Source organism: Syngnathus typhle, linkage group LG4, assembly GCF_033458585.1.
Source record: "Syngnathus typhle isolate RoL2023-S1 ecotype Sweden linkage group LG4, RoL_Styp_1.0, whole genome shotgun sequence".
NCBI classification, from domain to species: domain Eukaryota; kingdom Metazoa; phylum Chordata; class Actinopteri; order Syngnathiformes; family Syngnathidae; genus Syngnathus; species Syngnathus typhle.
In genome coordinates, this window is record NC_083741.1 from 18,146,619 (window position 1) to 18,164,043 (window position 17,425).

At 41.5% G+C, this 17,425-nt stretch overlaps 1 protein-coding gene across 2 annotated transcripts in view; it reads left to right on the forward strand.

Moving 5' to 3' along the window:
- The first annotated feature begins 9,200 nt into the window (after window positions 1-9,200).
- Window positions 9,201-17,425, forward strand: part of LOC133152812 (semaphorin-4B-like) — a 36,422-nt gene continuing 28,197 nt past the window's right edge. The window contains exon 1 of one of the 2 annotated variants that reach the window (XM_061276716.1): window positions 9,201-9,306. The gene's annotated coding sequence lies outside the window, so the exon portion shown is untranslated. Of the gene's footprint in view, window positions 9,307-15,110; window positions 15,291-17,425 lie in introns of those variants that run through there. The other variant, XM_061276714.1, reaches the window with a different exon arrangement.

Sequence of the window (17,425 nt, forward strand, 5' to 3'; positions counted from 1 at the left end):
ACCGTTCTGCTTAAATCAAAACCATAGATCTGTCACACCCAAGGGGCTGGTAGGAGCTGCTTCGATTGGCGACGAATCAATTTCCCTCTGTTCACGCCCACAACGGCGCAAAACGCCCATTTCTAACCGTGTGTCTGCAAATATACCAAAACGTAGTTGAATTGCAACGCATACGTTTCATTAGGAAAATTCATGCATATTTTAAATTAGTATGTATCAAAGACACGGCAGCAAACAGCCTTGATGCTTGTACATTTAATCCTCGGATTGGAGCAGAGATGTGTGAACTCTAGCGCCAATGTAAACACCACAGCTGGTTCTCGCAGCATCTCAACAGTGAGCGAAAGGTTTACTTTAAGCCTTTTTGGAAAAGACCGGCAGTTAATGCCAGGAGCATCCCCTTGCTGACTTGACTCGTCTATTTAAGGCTACAAAGCTCAGGTTTAGTCTGCTCAGGAGTTCACCGTGTTAAATGTGGCCGTGTAGATAGGCTGTCTAGAGGGAAGATATGTCTTCATGAGGGGCCGTCATGGTGGTCTTTTCCCTTCTGCAGCTAGAATACATGTTTGTTTTTTTTTCACAGCCAGAAGCATTTATTTCCGGGAATCATTTCAGGCGAATAAAAGGTGCATTAAATGGTTTCAAAGTGTATTTATGAGCTAATTAACACCCGAATCATCCTCCATAGAATGTTTGCTGTGCTTTTGCAGACGTGATAATGCCTCTGAAGGATATCCCTCATCAAATGATGGTGGAAAATAGAAATGGCATTGACCAGTCGGGTTTCCATGGCAACGCTTCGCTGTTCCACAATGCGTTTCATTTTTGACTCGCAAAACCGCTTGTACTGTATGGAGAGTGTTGGATTGATTTTCATCTCAAATTTCACTAAATTAGCAAAATGAGGGTGTGTGACTGGAGGATTTATTAAATTGCCACAAGTAAAAAGAGATTTTGTGATGAAGCATCAAAATGCTTACATCAGCAGGTCACCACAGCGCACCTCTGCCATCTGATGCGTGTGTCATTGATACATGTTCTTAAGTGTCCATTAGCTCGAGCAGTCAGAGGTTCTCCTCATATCTGTAACACCGACGATCGCTCGGTCAGCACATCTTGTTACGGCACCAAAACAAGAAGCTGTATTCATCCCAGAAGCAGGATATGCTCTAATAAGACTTAATCGTCAATGGGGATGTGACTCATGTGGTTGATGTTCAAAGACTTTTTACTTCGACTTTTCTGTGACGTTTGAAGTCAGATTTTTGAGTTTTTTTTTCCTAGGGTTGACATTTGAAGACAAATGTAGCATGAAGTCATCACGCTTGAATTGCGCATGGTCACTTGGAGATAATCGTATTTTATGATCAGCAGACCATCTCGTAATGGCTTTTTTTTTTTAATTATGTTTCAACTTCGTGTTATATTGACGTAACAGTATCCAATGTCACATTTTTCTTTGAATTTTCAAATATTCATGAACTTTCCCATGTTGGGTCCCACGCTAGGATCAGTTACAGATCGTACCCATCCAGAAACTAAAATATTTTATAGCGTCTCGATAAGTGGTTGTAAACTATCATGACCGCATTTACCGTATTGTGTTACATAGCGCGCTTCTCATTCAGAAAATTTTGCGTATCTCAGCTGTAATATTTTTTTAACTTTTTATAACTCAGCACCCAGTTGAGAACTTCTGAGCAAGGCGACAGAAGACGCCGAAATGAAAAAGGAAAACTATCGACATATGCACTTAATGTTGCTATAGAACACGAGGAGCATGACGTTAAAGGGCAGAATTTGCTAAATGAGTTGATGATTCAGACGCGATGTCATACGTATGCATCATATCCTCTCATTCGAGTGAACGCCATGGGCCACTATGACACTTCTTGAGAAAGGACTGTTTGTTCTCTGTCTGTCTCTTCAAATGTGTCAGCCCATCAATGATAGATGGACCTCACCTTCTTTCAACTCGACTCATCTTTCACCCACAGCTCACCTCCCAGAGGCTCAGTCAGTCAGCCTCCGTTTTTTTTCTTCCCACTGGTGCAACTAGATGAAACTGAAGAGCCATTAAAATGCGGTTTTTATTTCATCCATTATAGTCTAATATAATTAAACAAATTCATTCGGAATTGCTACTATTAAAAAATAATATTCTATTCACAGAGCTCTGCACTCAAATTGAGTGCTCTTGTTTTTTTTTTCTTTTTTATAGCATGTGTTCACAAGTTACCATGGCGCCCTTGTATAAGAGCAGAAGGGTGATTATGACAACTCGACAGTGTAGCCCTGCCCCTGTCTGACCGCCATTCCGAGCAGCGGCGAAATAAAAAGGCTAATGCGGAGGCTGTAACTCTATGTTGTCACAGCCTATTGTGCCCAAGCCGAGGCCACGTCTATTCTCCTCTGGTGTTGTGTGTTAAACGCAAGGATGCCTCGACAGGCTCTGTTATGTTGAGTAGAAGCAGCGAGAATACATTTCCTCACAGGCGCTTCAGAAGTGAAGGAATGTTGAAAACCGTTGCTTGTCAATGGAATAATGCGTTTATCTCAAATGACACATTGCCGCGGTCGGCGTTGTCGTACAAATATGAGCAGTTTGTAATTAAAATGACTTTGGTTGCTTTTTTTTTTTTTAATCGTGCTTTTTCACATATGGCATATTATATTCCAAAATAATTATTTGTAATAACTCCATCCATCCATCCATCCATCCATCCATCCATCCATCCATCCATCCATCCATCCATCCATCCATCCATCCATCCATCCATCCATCCATCCATCCATCCATCCATCCATCCATCCAATTTTAGCCAGCTAGCTAGTTGACACGAGATGAAATTGTCACCCTGATGCTTCTGTCTCGTCAAGGAAATAACAATATATATAGTAAATTATAGTAACTATAATTACAGAAAATAATGGTTTTTTTTTGGTTGGTGTGATGAGCAGCTGGGTTCAAAGTGTCCTCCACCCCCATCAAGTCTTCCCCACTCCTCCATAGATGCAGCCTACACCTCCCTAAAGGGAGGACAAGCAGAGCGTGGCCTGAATGTAAAGTGTCCCTAATGATGCCATGTGCTTCTATGTGCATGGTCTATCCTGTGGATCTAATACAAGAGCTGTACCACCAACAATATTTGATTGACAGCGCCACTGAGGTGTTAATTCAATGATTAGCATCGAATCACCGTGGTTCATTGAGTCCAGCTTTGTAGGTCCCAATACATCCCCAAGAACTCGTCAATTTGAACAACATGGATTCTTGTTGTTGTAGTTTTCAATGTTTTTTTTTTATTTTGCTACATCTCAGTTCTGCCAAATGTTGTAGCCGGTGAATCAGGGTAAACATCTCCCCACCCTTTTGGTATGGAGTCAAACGATTATGCACACAGCATGCAGCCATGAGCCAGAATTTACTTGCGATTTAGCCTGGAGCCTGTTGACCTCATCAACATGAGACTCCTAAAAAAGGTTGACATCATGGATAAATGATCCACTGCCTTAATATTAATCCACTAAACCCTTCCTTTTATATAACGGACCTCCAAAGTCAAACAGCTCCAAAGTCAAGTACCATTTGGAGTTGAAACCAAACGCGCTGAAAAGTAATTGGCGACTTCGGGAGGTGATGCGAGCGGACTATCCCAGAAATAGGCCGGCCGGTCGGAAAAATCTATTTTCCCGACATTCCCGATGGCCACCACGCCCCTTGCCTGTGATGGAGTGGCAACCAGTCCAAGTTGTTGTCTGTCTGTCACTCAAAGTCAGCTGACCTAGATTAAGTAAAATAGAAATGGATAAATAGATGGACTTGGCACAACTTAAGATAAAAACAACGTTAAAAGTAAAACGATTTTGTTTGAGTTTGGAGGTTTCCAGCTGTAAGGCAGATTTTTTTTCCCTACATCTGAATGAATATTTTTTCCTCTCAAATACCTTCCATCAGCATTTTCCTCATGTGCCCAGCATATAATCGTTCTCGTGGATGACTGGCTGCAGAGCTGATTAATCGGCTGGCTGGACACACTTTTCAACCGGGGAACAGCGCCGCGATTGTGTGACAGCACGGCGGATTTGCGGAAGCCTCTGACTGATCCAGGTGGCCGACTGTCGGCCGCCCTGGCTGGCTGACAAGCTCATCCGTTTGCTGTTACCCGATGGAAAAGACCGGAATGATTTTGAATTTGACGGGAGGCATCTTGTGGTTAACACCCGACACGTCTGAAGTTCTGACTTCGAAACTCGGAATCAACTTTTCTGTGTGAAGGTTGCATGTTCTCCCCATGCTTGTTTGGGTTTTGTCTGGGGACTCAGTCTTCCTCCCACATTCCCAAAAACATTTTAGTGAATGTTGTGCTTTGTGAATCCAGCTGGAAAAGTGTTCCAGAAAATGGATGGACAATTGTGTCATTAGTGTGTCTTTTTTTTAGAATAATCTAAAATGATGGTGTTCATAAATCTGCACATTTTTGGATTAAAAACACACTGTTGAGGTTGGATCAATGTTGTTTTTGTCTTTAAACCTCATGTGAGCCACAATCCCTTATAAGGTGAGGGTCACATCTTTCGACTCAATGGACCATTCAGTCAATCTTGTTTTTAACGTTGCATGAAAGGGATTAGAATGATAAAGATGATTTGATTCTAGGTTCTTTCACAAGTTATCTCCTTAGGTTCCGCCAATGATTTGTCTGTCCAGGCCAACGTCAACAAAACAAAATGTTCCGCACGTGACCTCGCAGTCAAGGATCTCGGCGAGACAAGTCCTTATTTGTCCCTGTTTCAATCTCTCTTAACGCACACGCTCTGACAACTCTGAGTCTGTCTCTCGATTATCAAACAAAGACTAAATAATCTCTTCACTGTTAACACGCAATAAGAAAATAACATGACAGAATTAGCATAAAACATTTTGCTGCTCCAAAGCCAATGCATTTGTGTTTAAGAAAAATACTGCAAGGTGACAATTAGCTCCTTCACTGCTAAAATCCTTGACGTCTAAAGCTGTCAATGGCGCTGAATGAATTAGGTCACTCTTACAATCTTGTAGAAACGACCATTAGGCGTGAACATTTTGCAGTAAGTGCTTTCCGCCCTGCTGTTATCAGCTCAACATCTGCTTTTGCTCTTAAAATTGTACCCGGGCCTTGATGAATTACACTTCCACTCAGCCAGAACAATGTGCTTTTCAAGTGGCTCAGCCGAGAACTGACTCGTAAAAGGTTCGGTGCGCAACTTGAATGAATATCACCCGAGTCGTTTGAAAGTAATACCTATTAGACGATCAAAACTGAATTCAACTACTGTATGGTTGCTAACAGGAAACACGTTTTGGTAGCGGTTAGCATGTTTTGAGGTTGTGGGTTTGAATCTTGTATCTCCAGTACTTTGGTTTCCTTCCATTTTACGGAAACACGTTTTGGTAGCGGTTAGCATGTTTTGAGGTTGTGGGTTTGAATCTTGTATCTCCAGTACTTTGGTTTCCTTCCATTTTACGGAAACATGCATGTTAGCATTTTCCAAAAACGTGCATGTTAGCATTTTCCAAAAAACATGCATGTTAGCGTCATCAAATTAGCCGTAGATGTAGAAATAGACAAATGGATTGGATAGTATAAGCAGTAGTCATCCCCGAGTATCCATTTAAGACCACTACATGCAATACATTGTGGACTAATGGCTTTTATAATTTGTAATTAGGCCTTATTCTCATGTAAACGTACTTGAAATGATGCACCGCGTGTCATGCGCAGCGGCAATCAAGACATAAATTCACACTTATCAGCTGGAACCAGGGCGCTCCCCGAACGAGGGAATTTGATGAAAAATATTCTTTGCTAGCAATCTGCACATAGCCTTGTGTATTTTGCAAAATGTTCACGTGGAAAGAAATTTCTTTAGGCTCGGAGAAATCGCAGGATTCTACTGCCTTGTAGTCGGGCATCCATTTCACCCGTTAAGGTTCCCAAATATGGTTCCTTAGCCTTAAAAAAGCTTCCCTCAATAACATTAGCAGCTCATAACTTTCTTCTGTTCTCATGCAGTCATGAAGAAGACTCGATTCGCTTCCTGTTGAGCTTTTGATTCTTTTTTTTTTGACAACCCACGGTCGTAGGAGTGTCGCGTCGGAGGCGGGCAGGAAAGGATGAGCATGTGCACCTTTTTCGAAGAAAAGTCCTCCAGCTGCTCGGAGGCGAGCACACAAGTCACCGTTGTGTCCCCGGAGAAAGAGAGAGAGAGCGAAAAGTGAGAGAGAGAGAGAGAGAGAGAGAGGCCCGGCTGGCCTAAGGTTGCCAAGGCAACAGGGAACAGTGTAGGCATGGTGAAAGAGCTGACAGGGATGAGTGGCGACGCCAGGGGACACCTTTATGCATGAAGACACTGACTTTTGGAGGAGAAATAGAGAAATATACTTTTAAAACAAATCGAATTGCATTATTAATAGCACCGCTTAGGCGCCGTCCCGAATCGAAGGGCACAGTGCTCGGGATCGAACCTTGCGGGCAGTATATTTGACGCTAGCCGGTAAAGGATGAGCGGCTCATTTCTTTTATTCCTGCAATATTAAATACAAAGTCTGCAGCATATTAAATGTGGGTACACTTAAGATGGTGTGAAATTATTCACAAGATTGATGAAAAACTTCAATCGACTGTTACGCTTTAAGATGAGTGTATGTCCACTTCTAAAAGATTCGTGTCAAACTCAAGGCCCGCCGCCCGGGGGCTACATTCGGCCCGCTACATACTTTTATGTGGCCCTGTGAAGACAAATTCGTCAGTACTAAAATTGCAAATTGCCTTCACTTTAAAAAAATAGAGCTATTGCTAGATTTTTTTTTGACCATTCATATTTTCAAAATATCCGAACATTTTTTATGAGTTATTCATGAGGAGTTCACACATTTATTTGGGTTGACAGCTTCTTCTCAACAAAAACGAGTTTGACACCCGTGCTCTAAAAGGAACCGGTAAAGAACATCTGAAATTTTTGTACAAGAGTTTTATCTTGTTAACGATTAATCCTCGAAGGAGGTCTGTAGTGGCGTTATTCTAGTTGTCTCACTGTTTGTCGAGTTCGCTAACCTTCTTGTGTGTTGACACAGTGGCCTCACTCTTCATTTGTCTCCAGCTGTTCTCTGTCTACATTTGCTTGTACTTGTTTCCACGCTTTAAAAAAGAAAAAAAAAACTCCCACATTAGCTCATCTTCCTGCTTGCCGGATGTAGCGTTCAGCCCCCCCAAAAAAAGGCTCAACATTTTTCAAGAAGTCTCCCTTAAAGTGTCCCAAAGCAGAAGTGACAAATTTGGACGGATCCAGTCCTTGTTGACTTTACAAACTACACCTTCCTCAGACAGCTTAGTTTTGTTTTGAGGCAGCTTCACTGGAATCAGGAAGATACACAGCGCCAGCGTTGTGTTTTTCTTTTGCCTTAAGTGGATGTTAACATGTGTTTCTAAATGCGCTTTCCCAAAAATGATTTTGTTCCCAGTGGGATGACGCATCCCACGTCTCTATTTCCTGCAGCGTCTGTTGGCATCATAATAAATAGGAACACGTCAAGAACTAAATTATTCACTTCCATTAACACAGGCGCCCATTACACATTTGATTTGTTTAGGCCGCAAAATGTCCGCGAGCGATCGATCATAAACAGGAAGTGGAGAATATACAGCATGACCAATGAGGGCTCTATTTTAAACATGCTTTATCTAAATAAATTTAAAAAAAGACATATTATGCTTTTTTGGCGGGTGTGGAAATGGGTTTATTTAAAAAAATAAATAAAAATGTCGTTAGTGCTTCTCTCAGCATTATTGACGTGATTTTAACACATGAATTCTGACTTTGAAGTATGATACAGTTAGTTAAGGCGGGGCAAAATATCAATACAACAATGGAGTATTGATACAGCAGGATCAAAATATCAATACAGTATGTTAACATGCCGGCGGTTCTGCCTCGGTGGTATTGATTTCTTCATGGCTCAGTACTTCAGGGCGCCTCATGGTGGCGCTGATCAAAGTCAAATATCCTGAAATGTTGTTTGATATCCTTTGAGCTTGTCAGGTTTTTCTTGGAACACCTCAGTATTCCCTTTGCTACACATTTTGGGATGGAATTACAAATCGAATACCTTCTTGTTCATATTTTGCGTTTGGAAAGAAATGAAACATTTTAAGGACTTTTAAACTTCTCAAACTTTTTGGGAAACACACTGCTACTGCAAATAGTTGTGTTCTCAATTTTGCTGTTTTAGACTCACTTTATTAATACTGCAAAACTTTACCAACTATTTCTGCTGTGTTCCCTCCCACAACGGCGCCAACGCCCCCTTCTCCCTACGCACACAGTTCGAATGTGACAGTGTCAATGTGATTGCTTATTTTGACTGGCGTCCAGGCTCTTGTCCAAAATCAGCTGGGCTAAGCTCCTACCGGGATGGATTGTATGCACCTAGAAATCCTTGGAAGAGGTCTCCAGTTATCTTCTAAGACGTAGCCACACTATCTCCTAACTTGATGTGTCTGCTTTCTCCATCCCGACCTTGACGCGAGGCCCCTTCGTTTACGCCTGCCGTGTGAGACTCTGATTTAACGGCGAGAGAAGGACTTCCTTATCAGTATGTTTCCCGTGCGGCTGCTGTCTCACTCGTGCTTTTATGACCCTGAGCTGTCATTGTTTTTACTCCTGACACCCTTTTCCTCCAAACTACTCTCCCCCACCCTCACTTTTCCTTTTTAGGCTCCACTAACAGGTGATGTCTGTATGCTCTTGCGCAAAAGCTTTTCCCACACCCGAAAATGTCAACGCCAAAGACGTCCATCAACGCCGGTTCAAACTGACAAGCGAGCCATTAGGGGCGTTTGAAAAAGGGCGTTTTCGCCAATGTCCATCTGCCGTTCACTTTTACATGATGAAAGCTTGCTTTATTTACCGTCTCCCTCTCAATGGTTGTTAATCACAGCTCTGTGCAGGTGCAACATGACCATGTTTAATCATCCTGCAGAAAATATACAAGGACACACACACACACACGGACGTACACACACCTTCCCCCACCCCCTGCAGAACACAACCGTTCTCCTCGCCCATGATGTAATGCTAGCAAACCCCTCCTCTGCCATCTCTCGCACACCCTCTCCTTCCCTTTCGCCTCTTTCTATTGGTGGCTCCAGTCTGCATCTGCTGGATCAGCACACACACATGCACTCACTTTACACACCGGTAGGAAGAGGATGAGGAGGGGGATTCCGCCGCAACTGCAGGCTTAGATTACTCCACCTGGCTGCGGTGAGTCCCTCTTTTTTTTTTTTGATACATGACAGGCGGCCAGTGTGGCTCACACAAAAGGAGGCTTTTACTTTGTCGTTCAGGGGGTTGATGAAGTGGAGTGAGAAAGAGCACCGGTGCCGTGGTCGTGCATCACACTGAGTCAGCTTCTTGGCTGGTGTGTGTGTCTTAAAGTCGTTTATAAAAGATGGCATGCGCTCGGCGGCTGCTAACTAGGAGGGATGTCGGTCACCTTGTCGGGAGATAACGCGCGCTGAAGATGCTGATGATGAGGAGGCTGCGTTAAGTTCTCAGGGAGGAGTGCAGTGATGTAGTTTGCGGTGAGTCCTGGCCAGATACACAATGAAGATGCATTGGCTACAAATAAAGCCCTGACACTGTCATTATGTGGAGGTGTGTGTGTGTGTGTGTGTGTGTGTGTGTGTGTGTGTGTGTGTGTGTGTGTGTGCATGTGTGTTTGTGTGAGAAACATATGCATGGCTCCTCCTTGTCCCTGAAGTCCGCGGAGCTCATTCACTGGAAGGCTCAGTGGGATTTGAAAAAGGAAAATGAGTTATTTTATCCTGACCTCAACCTTTGAATCCCACAAGAGGATATCTTTTTTAATCTATTTTATTTTATATTTAAAATGAATTCATTTGATTATGACCTCAGCGCATTGAATTCCAAGAGCTGAATTTATTTTCAATCTTCTCTTCAAAACCCCTCCTTCCCAAAAAGTTTATTTTTCTTACTTGTTTCAAGTACTTTCTTTTTTGTTTAATTTCGTTTTTTTTGTATTTTATTTCAGTTGTCATTTAGTTGATCAAGATCTCAAACATTGTATTCATTTTTTATAATTCATAAATCAAGTCTAAATAACAAATCAATTTTAATTTTTAAAATGTTACAATTATTTTGCATTTCCAAATTTGGGTACCACTTGCAATACCGCCAGGGCCACTAGAGGGCCGCGGACCACCAGTTGACAATAACTCATGTAAAATTCATTGATGTTGTCATTTGTCTTTTATTATTATTAATATTTTTAGTAATTCATTTTCTATTATGATTCCACGATAAATGCATTTTTATGTGGTATAAGTTGGTGTCTTTTAAAACGTCTGACATAATTTCATTAAATGATTACACATACTTTACACACCCTATTTCTTGCCTCGATGAAATTAGAAATCAAGCCTTGTCCTATGCAAGTAAACGACCTTATACCCCACCCTGTATCCTGCCATGTCAATGGCGTGTTCAACTTTCATTCGCATGACAACCGGGGGGAAAGCCCTGATTACAGTGACTTCCTCTTGAGCCGAGAGCGCCCATGAAGACCATAAAAGCGTTTTTACTCATGGAGGCAGTACATCATGCACTACTCTGGGGGTTGCTGCATGCCCGTGCTTCTTCGTGCTCCAGACAGGGTGTGGTGAACCCAAGTATTTTTGCAGTTCACCATTTGCAAATTTACCCGGGTTTTCTTTTGGTAGCGGTACCTCAATGTAGCTATTTGGGGGGGGGGGGGGGGGGGGACTCACCTATTCACTAGAATAGGCAGATCACAAGACCAAACTATTTGTCTACAAGCAATGAAAAAGCTATTTTCTCCAATAACATGTCCCTTTTAAGATTATCTCTCCACTTCATGTGGTTGTCATTGATTTTCCCCAGTGAGTCGATGCATCATTTCAAAGAGCTATCGAGTCAATCTGTAGAGAAGTTTAATCCAGCTGCAGCAGCAACAACACGCTATTCTCCACGCCGGATAATCAACGTGCTGCTCTTCAATTAACCAGCAAACAAATTAGCTTTGCTGTGCCTTTCAACTCACTCATTGCCTGTGATTGCAACCATCTTCATCATTGTCTTAATCGTCATCATCATAGCGAAGATTTGGAACTTGGGTGGGTGGCAGTTGTCGCCAGCCTTTTTTTGTGCTTGAGTTCCATGTCGAGTCATGATTTGAACTGGCACAGAAAGAAACAAAAAAGTAATTAAAAACACAATTCGCCATTACACTAGTTAATTAATTAGTAAATAGTGGGAGCTCAGTGCTTGTTTCTCTTCCGCATGACTTGCGGTAAAAAGCCACTATGATGCTCAAAGTGTGTTATTTATGCATACATTTTTTTATTTTGGTTGCCATCAATGCAGAACATCCTGCTTTGCAAAGATAGAAGGTTGCAAATGGAAGCAAGGAGCTTTTTGTAAAACTGGATTTTCTTCACTTGTGGAACAAATTGCAGTGAAATCAAATGAAATGCCATTAATCAATTCCAACCCAGAAAAAGTTTTCTATATAAAAAAAAAAATCATAAAAATAATACAAGTGAATATAATTTTTTTCTTTTTTTTTTAAAGAAACAGTTGATCGTCATGACAACAACAGTTTACCTGTTTGCTAGCGACATCACGACCGCAAATAGCACTCGACAACTGAACTCAAGCCAAGTGGTCTCTTACGGTAGATACCTGAAATGATCAATATTTTTTTTTTCCAGTCAGCATCAAATGACCCATGGGCCGGTGGTCAGAACAGTTGTTGTACAGGATATACAGTAATTAGGCTGCAACTCCAAACTAATAAAGCAACAGGAAATGGGTGCTGTCGGCTCCTCGGAAGGTTAACGTGTGTTCTTGCTGAGATGCTTCATTGATTTCTGACCGCTTTAAGTCCCGTTACAGTCCATGAGAGACACGCTGTCTCCATGGTGACCTTTTTAAAAGTGGCCTCAACACTTAATATTGTAGCTGGACCAGCAGTGGAAGGAAGAGCTGCTATACTGTGAGGCACACGTGCAAACCACTAGGACACCGTTTTGCCTTCAAGTAAAGAAAATCGGACTATCTGAGCTCACGAACGGAGACGTGGCCAAGCAGCTGTTGAACCAGTTTGCATCTTGACTATATTGACGTTCCAATCACCTTGATGAGTCGTTCAGCCTGTTTAATCGTATTAACTCTGTGAGAGTCTAAGCTCACTTCCATATGATTTGAACCAAGGCTTTTACTTCCTTTAATGGCTTTTTGGCCGGAGACAGAGACGCCACGACTACACTAGACGCATCACGTGACGGCGTGGAGCTCGTCTCTGGAAAAAGCCAACGGAAAAGTCCATCCTGGAATCTCTGTTCCGTAAGTGGATAAGTGGACGACCTCAGCTTCCTCAGCATACTTGTGTTGGACAAATGTAAAATCAATAAGGCTTTGACGTAGAAATGAAAATTGTTTCAAACTTCCTGTTAAGAAAGGAAGATTAAATATCTTGACTCAGGTATTCAGAGTTAGCGCAAGATCCGGAAGCACTTTCAAGTAATATTTGATGTTTAGTTCAAATATTGGTCTGCATTTTTACAAAATCATTAACACATCATCAATGCCACTTTCTTTCTTACACCCCCAGCCCCCTCAATCCTCCCATTGTGCAGCTGTGCAGGACCTTGACCTCTGCCCCTTTACACAGACTGCAAAGGCACAAAGAAAGCGCAAAATAAATGTAATATATTCATCGGCGTCTCATTAGAAGCCCGCACGTGGCTGACGTCATGTCACGCCGGTCCCCCCGAGGCATAAGCATATTAAACTGGAGATAATTCATATTAATGCCACATGTCCCGCCGTGGCAGATATTGTCTTTTATTGCCGATGGAAGATGAAGAGAGGAAGGGTTACTAGTTTGGCATCAGCAGGCGAGCCCCTGCCAGATGGCTTTTGGTCATTATTTCACTTTGGTGTTTTTTTTTTCTCTTTGTTCACTGACCACATGACATCTGCGCAGCAATAAACTTCATTTAGTCCCGGCACGGCACGACTAGACAAAACTGCTCAGATTAGTGTTAATGAATCTGGTGGGTCAAAGTGCGAGGTTATGAGTTGAAAATATTTTGGGAATACAGACAAAAAGAGTTCTCTCCTCTTTTTGTCGCCTGTCTGAGTTTCATCTGAAGGTTATCAGACACTGAGTCATGTGATGCCCTCGTGACTTTGTAGTAGCCTATGTCAGCATTTTTGCTCCCCTCCGAAAGGCCTCTCTGATGACACTGATGCACAAATCCAGTGTGACAAAGAGAGCTTGTCATGTACTTAACCCCAATCAAATGTGACCCGATCTGAATGGCCGCTGTGTAGTCGGCGGGTGCGTTGGCTTGTCTGGACAACGGCGGGATGTTATTGGAGCATGGCGGAAGATTGAGAGTGATGTGTTCAACAATGGAGCCCGCTGTCACCTTTGGCAAAGTGGAGTTTCCTATCGGATTGTCATATGGTTGCAGAGCACATCGTTTTTGATTAAAATAGGATTTACTGAACAATTCTGACTTTTTAACACTAAGGCCACAGCAGGATCGCCGATACATTGCATGAATTGTGTCGACGAGAGAGAAAAAAAATCGACTAAACATTCAACTGCACTTGCATGATTACACACGGTACATAAGTACACACCCTCGCACATATCACGAAAACAAATATGTCTTAAGAGTTACAAAATGTCTGCAATGATGCTGACTCATACTTGATTTATGCTATTTTTTTTATTTTTGTATCTCTTTTGGAACACAGCAAGTGATTCACACAATTGCAGGTCGGTTCCAAAATGGTTGCACAATTGCACACCTTTGTCTAATATTTGCTTGTTTTGAATTTTTTTTGGACATACTTGGACCCCTGAAGTCCAAGTACCTGTTGTAGGTTTGAAGTTACTTTGTACTTCATCTGAGCTACTTTTAACTCAAGTAGGTCCTAAAATGTCAATATTTTGTTTGCTGAGTAAATAATTTGTTGTTCCTGTATGTTTAGATTGATTCCTAATTAATATTTCTCTTTTTTCTAGATTTGTTGTTGTTTTTTTTCCGTATAATGAACAACAACATGTACAGTTAGGGGGCGGAGTTCTATGGATGCTCTTTCAAGACAAGACAAAAGTGATCAAAGCAGCAAAGACAATAAGATGCAACAAAGTTCTTACATATAACCCCGCCCCTAACTGCAGGCCTGCTCCTAAAGTCCAACACAACTCCAAGGTGATCTCATCGGAACATATTGTTGCTTTAATAAGCACAAGTGTACAATAGATATCTATTATAACTTTTGAGAAATGTTCATCATCACATTTCTGCAAAGCAGAGATGGATGGTGTTGTTTTAAGCTTTACTGATGTCAAAGCATAGTGGAGATGTGACAAGCACAACGTGACATTTTAGTCTTTTTTGCAGCAGTGAAAGGAGATTACATGAATGGCTGCGTCCGCCTGTGTTCAAGTCTTTGCCTTTGCCCGTAATCCTCTGTAATGCTCTTTGTGCCGGACGCTCGCTAGCTCTCCTTCATTGTTCTACTTGGCTGCAGAGCACAGCAGAACAACAAGAAGAAGCAGCAGCAGTGACTTAGTCATAGTTAAAATATACACACAGCCCAGAATTGATCATCTTGAAAGATTAGCCAAAAATAAATAAATAAGTCCTTGATTCAAAATTAAACAACTTGAATCTGTGAAATAAATCCAGCTGGTTTTGATGCTGTGAATCCACATAATCTGAAAAAAAAAATAATTAAGAAATGTTTGTAGTGTCTCCAATACAAACTTTTTTTTTTTTAACCCCCTTGCCCCATGTGTAAAGTTGAGAAGCTGTAATATCAAACTAGAGCTGCTCAAAATTTGGATTTCATGGATGACAAAAGTTACTGGACTTTTTGGACTTGATCGTTTGAGGACTCCCTTGTGGCGCGTGACGTCACGAGAGAGGGGGCGTGGGTTGTGGGCGGAGCTGAAAGTTTCGCAGCCAGTGGAAACACTACGCAAGCACACATAGGCAGAGTGGACTTCATTGGAGCGACACGTCAATGCAAGGAGCTGCTGGATTTAAACCCTGATCTCTTTTATGTTATTGTTTTTTAACTTCTTTTCAGCGCCCCAAAGACTTCAGCCATCAAAGGATCGTTTGCATGGATGTGTGTGCGTTTTTTTTTTTTTTTTTAACTGCAATTGGCAGCCAAGAATGGTGAGTAACAATTTTCTATGTATACAGAGGTTTTTAACGGGTTTGTTTCTTTTCTTCTAGTTTATTTGAACTGTCTCAGGCTTGTACAGTTCCTTTGAAATGAAGCAACTATATTAAGTATTTTCTCTTAAAGTCAGTCTAACAAGTTTAGTGATGTGCAAACATTGTTGCTGTTGACCTAATCAATATTTAAAAGTACTGAGTTGAGTGTAGGGAGGAAGACAATCTTCAAAATATTGTTGTTTGTTTAGGTTTTATCATATCGGGTACTTTTGGGACACTGAGAATTTGTGCATAGGGCGACACAAGGAAATCAGGATCAGATCTAGATTTAATTTGGTTTATCACAGTATCATATTTATAGTTAATAAATTAATAGCATTTCATCTAGAGTCATTTGTCTTTCACAGATTAAAACTGTGACATCATCAATCATCAAAGCAGGATCAGTTGAAACTTGCTCTTTTATGCTGCATCAAATTGGATGCACACTGTTGTTTTTTTTGTACAGTTAAAAAGCAAGAAATTGCATTTATAGTTTATGGTTGAGGAAGTGTGAATGTTTAGTGGTTAGCACACCTGGCTCACAAAGCTGAAGTTCTTGGTTTGAATCTCGGTTCAGGCCTTCCTTTGTAGGAAGTTCTCTCTGAACTTGCACTGGTTTGCAAGTTTAACCAAAGAGTCTGAAATTAAATTCACCATTAGTGTGAATGTGTGAGTTTTTTATGTGTGTTCCGACTTCCTCAGGAATGTCTCTAAATCATAGGTGTCAAACTCAAGGCCCTGGGGCCAGATCCAGCCTGCCGTATCACTTAAGTGGTCCACTAAGGCAAAGAAAGCATGTCTACTTTGTTTCTCGCTCAATATCTTATTTCTCTTTTAACACTTTTAACTATCACACACATTAGTCCCCAGTCCAACAAATAGTTTCTTAACATAAATTATTTTATTTATTATTATTATATATTATCAGTCCAAACAGTTTGTTGAAGAGTGAAATTTCTTAAGATTTCACAAAACATTCAGGATGTGACTAAGCTTTTCTTGTGTAATATTTACCCAGAAACTTCATTTTTGTATGTGTAAAAAAAAAAAAAAAAAATCTTTACTGGGTTAATCAAATTGATGAGTGTCTTATTGTGACATCACACAGAGGGGGAGAAAACAAACCTTCAGACGACCTCATGTGAGAATGAACAACACTCATCCTCCCTTATTTTACTGTAAACCAAAAACTGCAGGAAGCAGTATTCCTTGAAACACTTAAATCCCCCCCTCCTCTTCTTCCGCATCCCCTCCTTTTGCCTAAAAAAAAAAAAAAAACCTCACACGCACACACATGGGATCCCCACCCACACAATCACGTACACATTCAAACACTCAAAACAAACACACATGCTCCACCCACTGCTCCGCTGAGGAATGGTCAGCATGTGGAGACCAGAGTGGGGAGACACTCATTCCTTTTAACAAAAGTTCACAAGGGCCCTTAAGTCTCCGAAAAGCAGATAAAGCGAACCCCCAATCCATCGCGGGACATCGTTGCCAAACCCATCCGCTATCGGCTTCAACAAAAACAAACCAGCATGTGCCTTTAAGAGGCGGGGCTTGGCAGGTTAGCGTGTTGAAGTGCGCAAGCCTCCACGTGAGTGCCTGGACATGAGATGTGCTTGACAGCAATTTCTGTGGGACTGTTTGTTTTTTTTCTCGCCGTGCCATGCAAGATAGCGAGCTGCCCCCATCCGGCCGGCCCCGTATATCAGTATGAGTAATATCCGATCCAACTTTTTGCAGTCAGTCCACAAGGCCTTTTTGTGTTGAATAATTTGCATTTGCTGCATCATGTATGTGTCTTCAAAGTCAAGTTTTTTTTGGCTTGCCTCTTGCTGCTCTTAGGGAATGCTTGCTGTGTTTTTTTAATTATTATTCTTTTTAGATGCAGGTCAGCCAAGGTCCATCTCATTTGTCTCCCTTGACTTGCTCATTTTCCTTATCTTTATTTGGTAACACTGTATTAGTCAGTGTATTTTTTGTGTTTTTAGCATTTCTGGACCTTAACTTAATTTAACTTTGCATTGGTAGTGACACCGAGCATTAAGTCTAGGAAGAATTACTTGCTGATTGATGGGAAGTCC